Source organism: Rhipicephalus sanguineus, chromosome 11 (assembly GCF_013339695.2).
Source record: "Rhipicephalus sanguineus isolate Rsan-2018 chromosome 11, BIME_Rsan_1.4, whole genome shotgun sequence".
Classification (NCBI taxonomy): Eukaryota; Metazoa; Arthropoda; class Arachnida; order Ixodida; family Ixodidae; genus Rhipicephalus; species Rhipicephalus sanguineus.
This window is the reverse complement of record NC_051186.1, coordinates 102,307,502-102,321,749: the sequence shown is the minus strand read 5'-3', so window position 1 is coordinate 102,321,749 and position 14,248 is coordinate 102,307,502.

The window sequence follows — 14,248 nt, the reverse complement described above, 5'->3', positions numbered from 1 at the left end:
GTCACTCCTCTCGAATGCGCAGACCAGCAGCGGCGAGTCGCGCGCGGCGGTGGCGGAGAGCGCGTGAGATGCCGGCTCCGGTGAGCCAGCTGTGTGACATCACTGATCCTCGCGCATGCGCAGCACGGCTCATGAGGATCCACGCGAAATCGGCTCCGGCTAGGCAAGTGTAGCTAACGCTACAAAAAACAATGCTCCACAATCGCCATCGTGGCTACGAACGGCACTAACACTCCCAAGTTTAAACGTACAGATATACCCCATAATGTGGACATGAGGACGACGCCGCCGTAGCTCAATTGGACGTGTTGTTCGAAGGTTGCAGGTTCGGTCCCTGCCAGCGGTAAGTTGTCTTTTCATACACTTGAATTTCTCTATATTTATATCATGATTACTACAAGTAACGTCCCCTACATTTTCCTTGGCTTGATTGTCTGTGGGTTCTCATTAATGCTCTCAATGAGTGTGTATTGCTAATTGCGAAAAGGTCTGCACTGCTGCGACTTTCCTTCATCTTCTGTTGAAATACACATGCTGAAAATTCGCGATGTTTCTATATCCTGCAGCCATCATTTCTGATGATTGCTGAAAGAAGCAAGATAACGTTTGATGTCTCACTGGGTGCTTAATTGTGCCTTCTCGTCATCGCCTTCTCCTCAGCTGCCTCATAATCAAACTCGCTACACAGCGTAGGCCAAGCATCTGTGCATGCTTCTGAAGCAAGTGCAGGCATATCAAGCGGCTCCAAGGTTATGTTGACGTGGCCTGAGATTGCGTCCGTTCTTTTTTTAAGCCTAGTGCAGTAAAGAAACGATATTTTCCTGCATTCCAGCTAATGATAAAAGATATCGTGATAGGATGATAGCCAGCACAGAAAAGGTAGCAGCGGAAGCGAGACCAGCAACTAAAGTTTTATTGCAGAAAAGCATACTTTGCAAGCTGGCAAGAAATTTCGTTAAAACAAGGGAAGTTCCAGATGCGCCCTTCCATATACCCAGCCATGGCCTTGTCAAAATTAGGGGAACGTTTCTCTGCACAGCTATCACGATGCTCGTGGAATAAAAACTTCAGAGCTTTTTCCCTATGTGAAGTTAGAAGACGAGCGAAGCTGTTTGTTCAGTTTATCTATATTTAAAAAAATCACAGCATATCCACGGAGCGAATGATGATGAGTGGGCGAAGCTGCGGAGGTTCATCGCTAAACCGTGAATCTTCCGTGAATTCTGCCCAGTACATCATCACCGACGTGAGATCGGGCGCGTTTATACTAAAGGTTCGATGAGTTATGACGACTTGCAGCTCACTTTAATTTTACATGTACGCTGTGAATTTTCATTGTTTAGAAAACCATTGCTTTAGAAAACATCTGGCGTCTTTCGTTAAGCAGCTGGCGTCTTTTCGTTTTTGCTTTAGAAACATCTGGCGTTCTTTCGTTTTGCTTTTAGAAAACATCTGGCGTCTTTCGTTAGTTTATTTCATCAATCAACGGCGTTTTGAACAAAACATTTATTGTTTAATCACGCACAGGAGAAATCTCACCAGGCACTACCTTGGAGGTAAACAATGGCTGCTAATGGGAATGAGAGACAGAAGAAGTCGGCTTTTAGCTAACACTTATACTTCTACTTCTACTAACGTTTCCTACCGGAACATGCCAATGGCTGCTAATGGGGAATGAGAGACAGAAGAATTCGGCTTTTAGTTAACGCGCACGCTGCGAATTTTTTATTGTTCAACAACGCACAGGAAAAATCTCCCACCGGCACCACCTTGGAGGTCAAAATCTGGTACTAGCGTTACGACTGGTTACGCGCTACTACGACTACGAGGGACGAACGGGTGCCGCCTTAAGGAGCTTCGCCACTAAAATTTCTCTCTTGAATTGCCATTTTCCTAGAAACGTCATCGGTTACTCTTAATACCATACTGGCCGCTGCATTGGGTCAAGCGACGTACGCATGTTACAAAGGCGTGGCGGTAGGACATTTTTCTAGGCGCCATTTATTTTTAGGAGGGGCTCCGGACGAAAGAGGAGGGGGAAAACGTGGCTGCTGGTGGTGGTGAACCGGGGTACAACTCCCTTAAACAATGAGTCGCGACACGTTCCGCACACCGACACTTCCTCGTGGCAGTCGATGACACACATTGACGGATCGCGGTCACCGTACAATCACGCTGCAATTGGTCACGCACGCCGGAGAACGCGCAAGAGTGTGTCCAGCGAACTACGGACGATCACGCATGCCACATCGGTACCAAAACAGATCTGCGACCAACTCCCGTTCAAATCTAGACTAGGCTCCTGGGAAGCGCTCGTCTGGGTTACAACCAACTCTCCAATGGACATACTTGCTTCAATAACATTTGCTGGCAGGCTAGTTGGTGATGCATAGTTTATAGGTAAAAAAACAGCACAAACTTGAAGTCAGCACTCTGTCCCGTGTCTTCCTTGTTTTAATCGTCTGGTTTGTGCAGTTTTTTTACCTATGGACATACTTGCATTGGCTATTCCGAGCATCCTGGCGGGCAATGTGCTTGCGCTTAATGTCGTTGGCGCGATCCACGTCCCTCATTTCAGCCGGGTCGCGCCGTTTGGATTCATGCTTTTGTTTCTCCTGGCGCTCTGCGCTGGCGCGCAATGTGGTCATGTCATCTCTTGAAGGCGGCATGGGTTCCGCGCGGCCTCCAAGAGATGGCGTGACCACGCCGCGTCGCCGTTTCGGCGAAGCCCGGAAGTTGAAGCCGCCATCTGTCGCTGTTGCGCAGAGGCAAGCGAGACGGCCGAACATTTAATACTGGATTGTGCCCGTCTCTCTCCACGCCCAGCCGAAAGCACCACTCTACCACAGGCACTCGGATTTGCTCCAAAAGAGAAAGACTACGATGCCGCTGCCGTGTCGACCACTAAAGCTCGTCTACAAATGTGGCGGAGGGCAACAGTGAACTGAGATCAGACCGGTCAGTCGTGACACTTCTAGAGTGCAGCCACTTGTGATAGTGTGTGCTTCGCTATCTATCCCAAAATTTTCGAGTTTTTTTTCTTTTCTTTATTAAATGCGAAGCATTTCTTAGCGAACTTCTGCGACTTTGAGCGTATCTATCTATCTATCTATCTATCTATCTATCTATCTATCTATCTATCTATCTATCTATCTATCTATCTATCTATCTATCTATCTATCTAGCCGCCTACGACTTTGTACTTTCCTGGTCGCTTGGTTAATCAAATGTACACCAAAATTGGTATGGCGTAACATGAATGTATGACGAACATAAATGACAAGTCATAACATGAAAATCATGACACGCATGTCGTGTACAGTACGATTTATATGCCACAATCATGGTGCGCTGGCGGCCGTTTTGCTAGCTTGGTATACACCAAAATTGGTATCTTGCCACTTGACTGTGTGACGAACATAAATGACACGAGTTAACATGAAAATCATGACACGCATGTCATGTACAGCATGACTTACGTGCCACGCTTATGGTGCGCTGGCAGCCGTTTCGCTAGTTTGATCTACCGCCAAATTGATATTGCGTGACGTGACTGTGAGACGAACATAAAGAACACACGAGTTAACATGAAAATCATGACACGCATGTCATGTACAGCATGACCTATGTTCCACGCTCATGGTGCGCTGGCGGCCGTTTCGCTAGCTTGATCTACCCCGGAATTGGTATTGCGCGACGTGACTGTGTGATGAACATAAAAACACGAATTAACATGAAAATCATGACACGCATGTCATGTGCAGCATGACTTACGTGCCACGCTCATGGTGCGCTGGCGGTCGTTTCGTTAGTTTGATCTACCCCGGAATTGGTATTGCGTGACGTGACTGTGACGAACATAAAAACACGAGTTAAAATGAAAATCATGACACGCATGTCATGTGCAGCATGACTTACGTGCCACGCTCATGGTGCGCTGGCGGCCGTTTCGCTTGCTTGATCTACCCCGCAATTGGTATTGCGTGACGTGACTGTGACGAACATAAAAACACGTATTAACATGAAAATCATGACACGCATGTCATGTGCAGCATGACTTACGTGCCACGGTCATGGGGCGCTGGCGGCCGTTTCGCTGGCTTGATCTACCCCGGAATTGGTATTGCGTGACGTGACTGTGACGAACATAAAAACACGTGTGAACATGAAAATCATGACACGCATGTCATGTGCAGCATTACTTACGTGCCACGCTCATGTTGCGCTGGCGGTCGTTTCGCTAGCTTGATCTACCCCGGAATAGGTATTGCGTGACGTGACTGTGAAGAACACAAAAACACGAGTTAACATGAAAATCATGGCACGCATGTCATGTGCAGCATGACTTACGTGCCACGCTCATGGTGCGCTGGCGGCCGCTTCGCTAGCTTGATCTACCCCGCAATTGGTATTGCTCGACGTGACTGTGTGACGAACATAAAAACACGTGTTAACATGAAAAATTCGGCAGATCCCACGCACCGTGGGAATCGATGTTATGCGAAGCATGCGCGGGATGGCGACTGTGGCAAAACGTTGCGGAATGGCGCTAGAGAAATGTGGAATTGGCATACGAACACTGATATGCTGAAGAGTCGTATATGTATTATATAATCAGTTGTTTACAGTTGCGTAACGATGTCAACAGCAACATGAGTGTTACCATCACCAGACGCGGTAAGCTGATATGTAGTGCTTATATTCTTCAATACTTGATAGCGCGAATCCGAACAGCGCAAAGAAGAAACACATATGCACAGGACAGGCGTTTCTCGTAACTAAGCTTCATTCAGCAAAGTTCCCCTGGATACACACAGCCGAGTGGCACACGCAGGCGCACTGCACGTACATTACAGTCACAGTTGCATTTGTTACAGTTGCGTTACAGTTGTTATGCTTATACTTATCTGTTATGACGTGAACGCACGCACGTTTTGTGAACACATGTGTATGTGTATAAGGGGTTCTTGACAGTTCTTGAACAAGGTCCTCATCACCGTGATGAGTGAGCACCAGCAGCTGTACCGGACTTGTTAATCGGATCCGTTCGTGATCGCGGCTACGAGGGGTAGTGGAGTGCGAGGTGGTGGAAATCCTGCGTGCCTCTTACGATGAAATGATCTATGACGCCTCCCGTCTTGCACGTGGCAGCGAGGTCTTTTGATGCCCTGTCCAAATTCAAGCCGTCCTTCACACAATATAAAGACCAAGCGTTGCTGGGTCTTGATAAATCAATGTTGCAGTCACCGGTAATGATGAGAGGCCTGGTTCTCTCGGCATATTTATTGTAGGAAGCATTGACCCCAATTTTTGCGTAATCCACGTGGTCCACGTTGCGGACCACCTGAACAAGTGCATAGGAGTTGAGCGTCTTCCAGAGATGTTCTGTCTTCAGCTTCCTCAATTTCGTTGTGTCCGCCACGGTAGTGTAGCGGTTACGGTGCTCGGCTGCTGACCCGAAGGTCGCGGGTTCGATCCCGGCCGCGGCGGTCGAATTTTGATTGATGCAGAATGCTAGATGCCTGTGTACTGTGCGATCTCGGTGCACGTTAAAGAATACCAGGTAGTCAAAATTAAAGCCCCAACAATAATTATTATTCTTATCACTTTGCTTGCGTGTCAATGTGTCCGCGTTCACAGTGCTGGTTGAGACTATGTATTACCTGTGGCACATACCCCCATAACATAAACTCTGGTATGCGGGTATGTGCCACACGTGACTGAGAGAAAGGGTTTCATGACGTACGCGACAGGTATTTTGCGTCATTCATGTCATGACCAGTGAATCGTGTTCCCCATACATTGATCCCCTGTTATGCCAATTTTGGTATTTTAGAAGTTATGGAGACGACCGGGACAGCGCTCAGACGTAGGCGGCTAGATAGATAGATAGATAGATAGATAGATAGATAGATAGATACGTAGATAGAAACGCCCAAAGTGCCTGACGTTCGCTAAGAAATGCTTCGCATTTAAAATTATGACACACATGTCATGTGCAGCATGACTTACGTGCCACGCTCATGGTGCGCTGGCGGTCGTTTCGCTAGCTTGATCTACCCCGGAATTGGTATTGCGTGACGTGACTGTGACGAACATAAAAACACGTGTTAACATGAAAATCATGATACGCATGTCATGTGCAGCATGACTTACGTGCCACGCTCATGGTGCGCTGGCGGCCGTTTCGCTAGCTTGATTTACGCCGAAGTTGGTATTGCGCGACGTTACTGTGCGACGAACATAAATAATAGGCGTTAACATGAAAACCGTGACACGCATTTTCCTTAGTGACATACAAGACGATGTATGCAGCTCTTTGCTGGTTTGTTCGCATTACATCGATTCCCACAATGCGTGGGATCTGCCGGCTTTTTTTCTCTTCCTTTCTTCTTCTCTTTTTTTTTACCCGGCTAGGCCACAGTATCTGCGGCCACCCGCTGCAAAGAAAACAGCCATCTATCATCATCATCATCGTCGTCGTCGTCGTCGTCGATGGTGTGTTGGAGCTATACACAACTTCGCAGTACGAATCTTCCAAAGCTCGCGGGCTGTTCCGTGTTCCGTTTGCATGATGTACAAGCCCATTAGCACCTCAGAAACGTCGGCTTTCTCTTTCGTTCGTTTCGGACGGATTTTCTTAATCTTACACTACAAACTCACCTAACAGTCCCTTTTTCGGAGAATTGATACATAACATTTAACAAAGGTCGCATTTACAAGCCATGTCTACCTTTCTATTATGGCGTCCAGGGTACCGATGGAATGAAAGAGAGAGAGAGAGAGAAAGCATGGAGAGGAAAGGCGGGAAGGTGATACTAATAGCTGGGGTTTTAAGCGCCAGAACCACGATTCGATTATGAGGCACGCCGTAGACGAGGGCGCCGGAAATTTTGATCGTATGGTCTTCTTTAAAGAGCACTGGCATCGCACAGCACACGGGCCTCTTGCATTTCACCTCCATCGAAATGCGACCGCCGCGGCCGGGGTCAAACCCGCGACCTTGGGGTTAGCAGCCGAGCACCGTAACCGGTACACCGCCGCGGCGGACATCAGGGAAGTGACGGGACGAATATATATATATATATATATATATATATATATATATATATATATATATATATATATATATATATATATATATATATATATATATATATATATATATATATATTGTTACGTGAATGAAGACTCGGTAGACTGTAGTCCGTAGATTATCTACACGATATATTTACAGGAGTGGTTGCAGCGCTGACCGGTTCAGCCAAGAGCCCGAGGAGAGAGAGATCTTCCTTCTCTTCGTCCGGCGCACACGCGCATGGTGCAAGGGGCTGGCAGTATGCATGTAGCATAATCCCCGGCGGCAGAAGCGCCGTCTCGGCGCATCAGATGTCAACGTCACTGGGAGAGTGGTAGGGCTGCAAGCGTGCGACATGTACGATATCGCTGGCCGGTGTGGAAGAGGAAGGCGACGAGGCGACAGGAGCGATTTCATAAGTCACCGGGGTTACCGCACGAACGACTCTGTATGGACCTGTGTATCGAGACATCAGTTTTTCCGACATCCCAACGTGACGGGTGGGCGACCACAGCAGGACCAAGGAACCTGGCGAGAAGTGCACGTCTCGGTGTCTGCGATCGTACAACCGCCGTTGGTTTCCTTGAGAAGTCAAAAGGCGAGTGCGGGCGGTTTCACGTGCATGGGCAGCCCTGGTGATAGCGTCAAGGGCATATTCACTGGTCGGTACTGCGGGAAACGGGATGGTGGTGTCCAGGGGCAACGTTGGTTGTCGGCCGAACAACAGAAAAAATGGAGAGTAACCGGCAGTGTCGTGGTCGTGGCGCGAAGAATTGTACGCAAATGTCACGTATGGCAAAGCAAGGTCCCAGTCGGAGTGGTCGGAGGAAACATACTTCGCAAGCATGTCTGTAAGTGTTCGATTGAGACGCTCCGTGAGGCCATTTGTCTGCGGATGGTAGGACGTAGTAAGCTTGTGCCTCGTTTCACATGACCGCAGAATGTCGGCTATGACCTTCGACAGAAATGTGCGGCCACGGTCCGTAAGCAGCTGGCGTGGAGCTCCATGTTGCAAAATCACGTCGTGTAGGAGGAAGTCGGCGACATCGGTGGCGCAGCTTGTTGGAAGAGCTCGTGTGATGGCGTAGCGCGTGGCGTAGTCTGTGGCCACAGCTATCCACCTGTTGCCAGAGGAAGACACGGGAAACGGGCCAAGTAGGTCTAAGCCAACGCGAAAGAACGGTTCTGACGAAATGTCAAGGGGTTGAAGGTACCCGGCGGGAAGCGTCGATGGTGTTTTGCGGCGCTGACATTTCTCACACGCCGCAACATATCTTCTGACGGAGCGTGCAAGCCCTGGCCAAAAGAAGCGTCGGCGGATGCGGTCGTAAGTGCGCGATACACCAAGGTGACCGGCCGTTGGAAGGTCATGAAGTTCGTGAAGGACAGCCGAGCGGAGGTGTTTCGGAATAACAAGCAGCAGGGCTGGTCCATCTGGGTGAAAACTGTGGCGGTAGAGTGCACCATCTTGGAGGACGAACGAGCGATGGGACCGGTCGGTAGACGATGATTCTAGGCGTTCGATGATAGTACGCAAGGACGCATCACGGCGTTGCTCGTCGCCGATGTTTGTTAGTAAGGAAAGTGAAAAGACGCAAGCGTCGGCGTCGGTGTCAGAGATGGTGCTCGATTCATCGACCGGGTAGCGAGACAGGCAGTCTGCGTCCTGGTGTAGGCGGCCCGACTTGTACGTCACTGTGTAGCTATATTCTTGGAGTCGCAGAGCCCAGCGACCAAGACGGCCAGTAGGATCCTTTAGTGACGAAAGCCAACAGAGCGCATGATGGTCCGTTATTACAGAAAAGTGCGTGCCATATAAATATGGGCGGAACTTCAAGACTGCCCAGACAAGAGCAAGGCATTCACGCTCTGTAATGGAATAGTTGCGCTCGGCAGCTGTAAGGAGGCGGCTGGCGTACGCGATAACGCGGTTGTGTCCCTGTTGTCGTTGGGCTAGGACGGCTCCGATCCCGTGACCACTAGCATCGGTTCGGACCTCCGTCGCAGCGGATGGATCGAAGTGGGCCAATATAGGCGGCGTTGTCAAAAGTGTGACGAGGCGAGAAAAAGCGGCGTTTTGAGCGGGACCCCACGTAAAAGGCACGTCTTTCTTCAGAAGTTCAGTGAGTGGTCGAGCGATTGTTGCAAAATCTTCCACGAACCTTCTGAAGTAGGAACAGAGTCCCACAAAACTCCGGACGTCTTTGGCTGATTGGGGTACAGGAAAGCTCGTGACTGCACGAATTTTCTCTGGGTCCGGCTGCACACCTGAAGCATCGACGAGGTGGCCCAAGACTGTAATCTGCCGGCGACCGAAGTGGCACTTCGACGAATTCAATTGGAGGCCAGCTTTGCGGAAGACGTCAAGAATAGCTGCCAAACGCCGAAGGTGGGTTTCAAATGTAGGCGAATATACAAGGACATCGTCGAGGTAACAAAGGCAGGTTGTCCATTTGAATCCTTGTAGCAGAGAGTCCATCATACGCTCGAACGTGGCTGGGGCGTTGCACAGACCGAACGGCATAACCTTGAAGTGGTAGAGGCCATCGGGAGTTACAAACGCAGTCTTTTCTTGGTCTTTCTCGTCCATAGCAATCTGCCAGTAGCCAGAGCGTAGGTCTATTGAAGAAAAGTAGCGCGCGCCGTGTAGGCAATCAAGAGCGTCATCAATTCAGGGCAAAGGGTAAACGTCCTTTTTTCGTAATTCGATTAAGATGGCGGTAATCAACGCAGAAGCGCCATGTGTCGTCTTTCTTTTTAACCAGCACGACGGGAGACGCCCAAGGGCTCGACGAGGGTTCAATAATGCCTCTGGCTAGCATCTTGTTCACTTCTTGTCGAATGACCGTGCGCTCTGCGGCAGACACCCGATATGGTCGGCGGTGAATGGGAAGAGAATCACCGGTGTTTATGCGGTGCTTTACAACAGAAGTCTGGCCTAGTGGTCGATTATCGACGTCAAAGATGTCGCGGTAAGAAGCCAAAAGGCGGCTTAGAGCGGCTGATTGCTCAGGTTCGAGGTCCGGGGCTATCATGTGACGTAATTTCATGTCGAGGCGTGTGGTATCCGGCGGGCGACAAGGAACATCTGAGCACACGTCCGCAGCGAAAATGGTGACGTGGTCATCTGATAATGATCGGAGCGTGGCGACTGAGATGCCTTGGGGTAGCACTTGCTTCGTGAAGCCGAAATTTACAACAGGGAGATGTATCCGGTTAGCGGCTACGGTGACAACGCAGTGTGGTACAGTGATGTCGCGCGCCAGAAGGACATCAGCAATAGGCGTGACGACATAGTCCCCGTCAAGCACCGGTGAAGACGTTGCCATTTCGACGAATGTCAGGGCTTTAGGCGGCATGCGAATAAATTCTGTGGTACAAAGGCTGTTCTGGAGCTTGGGGCTAGTATCGGGCAGAAGAGGAAGTTCCAAGCAAAGAGTACCGGCAGAACAGTCAATCAGGGCAGAATGTGTCGAGAGGAAGTCCATCCCTAAGATGAGGTCGTGAGGGCAACTGGTGAGCACGGTAAAGAGGACGGGAACGTGGCGGCCGGCAATGCTTATTCGAGCGGTACACATTCCTGTGACGGCAACAGTACCGCCATCGGCGACGCGTACGGCTTTAGTTGTAGCAGGCGTGAGTACTTTCTTAAGTCGACGGCAGAGATGCGCACTGATGATAGACACCTGAGCTCCAGTATCAATTAGCGCTGTCATAGAAATACCGTCCACTTGCAGATCAATTAAGTTCGTGTTCGTAGGGAGCGTCAACGGAGGATTTGGTTCAGACGAAAATGATGCAGCACTACCTCCAGGAGCTGCACGACCTAGTTTTCCGTCCGGGACGAGACGTAGTTCGGCGGCGATGAATAGCGGCGTGGTTGAGGCGACGGGGAACGACGGCGTTGGGGCGACGGTGACCGAGCAGTAGGGCGGCTGTTGGGTGCGTCAGAGGCAGCGTACGTACGGCTGGGCGGATACCGGTGAGGTGCAGCGTATGGGCGAGAAGGCGACGAGAATTGGCCCCAATAAGGCGGCGTCCAGGTGGTTCGGCAGTGACGGGAGACGTGACCCACCCGGTGGCAGCGGAAGCAGATGGGCTTGTCGTCGGGAGTTCTCCATTCCGATGGGTTGCGGGATCTTGGAGGGAAATAGGAGTCGTTGCGGGGTGCACTCGTTGGCGTCGGTCGGTATTCGGGTCGAGAGACGGAGCAGGGGACAGGGAAACCGAGATTGGCAATTTCTTGACGCACGACGGCCTGAATAACAGAGACCGTGGGGGGTGCTTGGGCAGCGGCTTGGTCAAAGGGAGGTGTGTGGAAGGGCGCTGGACTTGCGGCTTCAAGCTCCCGTCGAACGATGCGCGTCACATTCTCCTCAAAGGGTGGTGTGGCGCCGAGATCGGAGCACGTTGATGTGACAGCCGTGTTCGGTAGCCGAGCGAATTGAGGCAGTACGCGGCGGCTTTTCGCCCTTTCGAAGCGGCGGCATTCCTTAATGATGAGGTCGATGGTCGACACATTTGTGTAGACGAGCAAATTGAAGGCGTCGTCCGCGATGCCTTTGAGTACGTGGCCCACCTTGTCAACCTCGGACATTTGTTCGTCGACTTTTCGGCACAGCGCGAGTACGTCCTGAATGTACGAGACGTACGACTCGGTCGATGACTGGACACGGGTGGCAAGTTCTTTTCGTGCTGTCATTTGGCGACCGGACGGGTCCCCAAAGATGTCGCGTAGTCGCTCCTTGAAAATGTCCCAGCTGGTGAGCTCGGTCTCATGGGTCTCGAACCAGACACGCGGGGTGCCTCCCAAGTAGAAGATTACGTTGGCAAGCATCATGGTGGGGTCCCATCGGTGAGTTTGGCTAACACGCTCGTACATGCTGAGCCAGTAGTCAACGTCAAGGCCAGCTTGGGCGGTAAATGTACCGGGGTCGCGGGGGTGGGACACTGTAAGGTACGTTGTGGTGGGCGCCGCAGCTGGAGACCGAGACGAGCTGTTGTCAGTGGTAGCCATGGCCGGAAACTGGACGGTGAGGCCGCTGCGAAGCTTCGTGGTGAGGACGGGGAACGTTCCACCTCCACCAAATGTTACGTGAATGAAGACTCGGTAGACTGTAGTCCGTAGATTATCTACACGATATATTTACAGGAGTGGTTGCAGCGCTGACCGGTTCAGCCAAGAGCCCGAGGAGAGAGAGATCTTCCTTCTCTTCGTCCGGCGCACACGCGCATGGTGCAAGGGGCTGGCAGTATGCATGTAGCAATATATATAGGTTATTTAAGCTAACCTACGCCAAGTACATATATATTTTTTTCAAATTTCGTGCACACCACAGAAAAGCTGGAACAAAACTATGTGAAATAATCCGACCTTGCTGTCCGAGCGTTATAACATTTGCATTGGATACCTAATGCTAGAGTTACTGTTTTAAAGGTTAATTAGGCAAGCTTCGTTAATCACTCGGCTTAATGGCGTGCAATTTAGCATACATGAACTATTCCGACGTTTCAGAACAACTCCTATTGAAAATTCCTCGCTAGAGTTAGTCATTACAAAGTTAATTAAGAAATATTTGACAATTATGCGGCATAATCGATTGGAAAAATGTAACGTGCCTAGTCAAAACAATACTCCGCAAATTCGACTCGCTTAGCGCATATGTTAGCTTTTTAAATAATACTCGTACATTGTCTGATGTGCTTCATTTTGTGCCTGCTGACGTGTGGTGATATCGAGGCAAACCCGGGCCCTACTGAGAGGGAAGCTCTGATGAAATTGCTTGAAGAGCAGAATAACATGATGACTACGATGAATAACCTGATATCGAAGCAAAATGGAATAGAAACAGATTTAGTAGAGCTGAAGGAAAGCGGTTTAGAAGCTAACTCGTCTCTTTTACAGTCCTTACCACCGGAAATTAAGAGCATGAATGCAACTGTCGCTGCCTTAGAAACACAGGTGTCATTTTTGCAGAATAAGTTAGATGACCTAGAAAACAGAGGTAGACGGAATAACTTCACTGTTTACGGGATACAAGAGGATGACACTGAGACATCGGACAGCCTAACGATAATACTGCAAAATAACTTATTCAAGGACAAGTTAGGAGTCACTGCTAGTGGCATGGAGCGATGCCACGGAGTAGGCAAAGAGACTGGCAGGAGCCGCCCAGTTATAATAAAACTCTTAGATTATCGTGAGAAACTCTCCATTCTTAGGGCTTGCTAAACTTAAAGTGAACAAAGCTTTCTGTAACGGAAGATTTTTCATTCAGAGTACGCCAAATTAGGAAAAAATTGTGCAAAGTGCAAAACAGGAAAAGGAAAGCAATACTAAGGTTAAGCTAATTTTCGATAAGCTTAGTGTAGACGGCGTCATGTTTGGTTAGAACGAAGCTGAAGAGAAACGCTTCAAAATTTCTGAAAGGAAATGACTTCATTGTAGCAGCAGTATGCTCCTCGCAATTCTTAACATGAACTGCCACAGTGTCGTCACTAAAACTGCCAAACATGAGAGCATGCTTTTTTAACTAGACCCCGACATAGCTGTATTAACCGGAACTTGGTTAAGCGATGATATGTTTGACAGTGAATTGGTACCGAGGAATTACAATGTGTTGCGTAGGGATCGTGGGAGAAGAGGAGGAGGTATTGCGGTACTGTATAAATCGTCACTGTAACTACAAAGGATGCCTGATGTTACAGATGCAGAAAGTTTTTTTGTAAACTGTATGTAAACAAGGTTAAATATATCCTTGGAACTGTCTACATACATCCAAACTCTACTGTTGAATACCTGGAACGCTTGTCAACTTCTATGAATTCGTACGTAAGACAAGATGACAAATTAATTCTAACTGGAGATTTCAACCTGCGAAATATCAGCTGGGACACTTTTTGCTGATATTCTGCTCAAAGTGCTGAACACGTTATGGCTGACCTATAGCTTTTAACTTTGATCTGCTACAAGTCGTTAAAGAATTCACAAGAATTAAGAATGATTCAAGATCCATTCTTGACGTCTTTCTTGTTAGTGGTAGCATAAAAAGCAGTATTTCATGTTCAGTAACAGCAGGTATATCTGATCATCGAGCGGTTGTCCTCACACTTAACAATGTTTTAACCAATCAAAGTAATAGGGTTCAATATCCTTTCTCAATTTTTCAC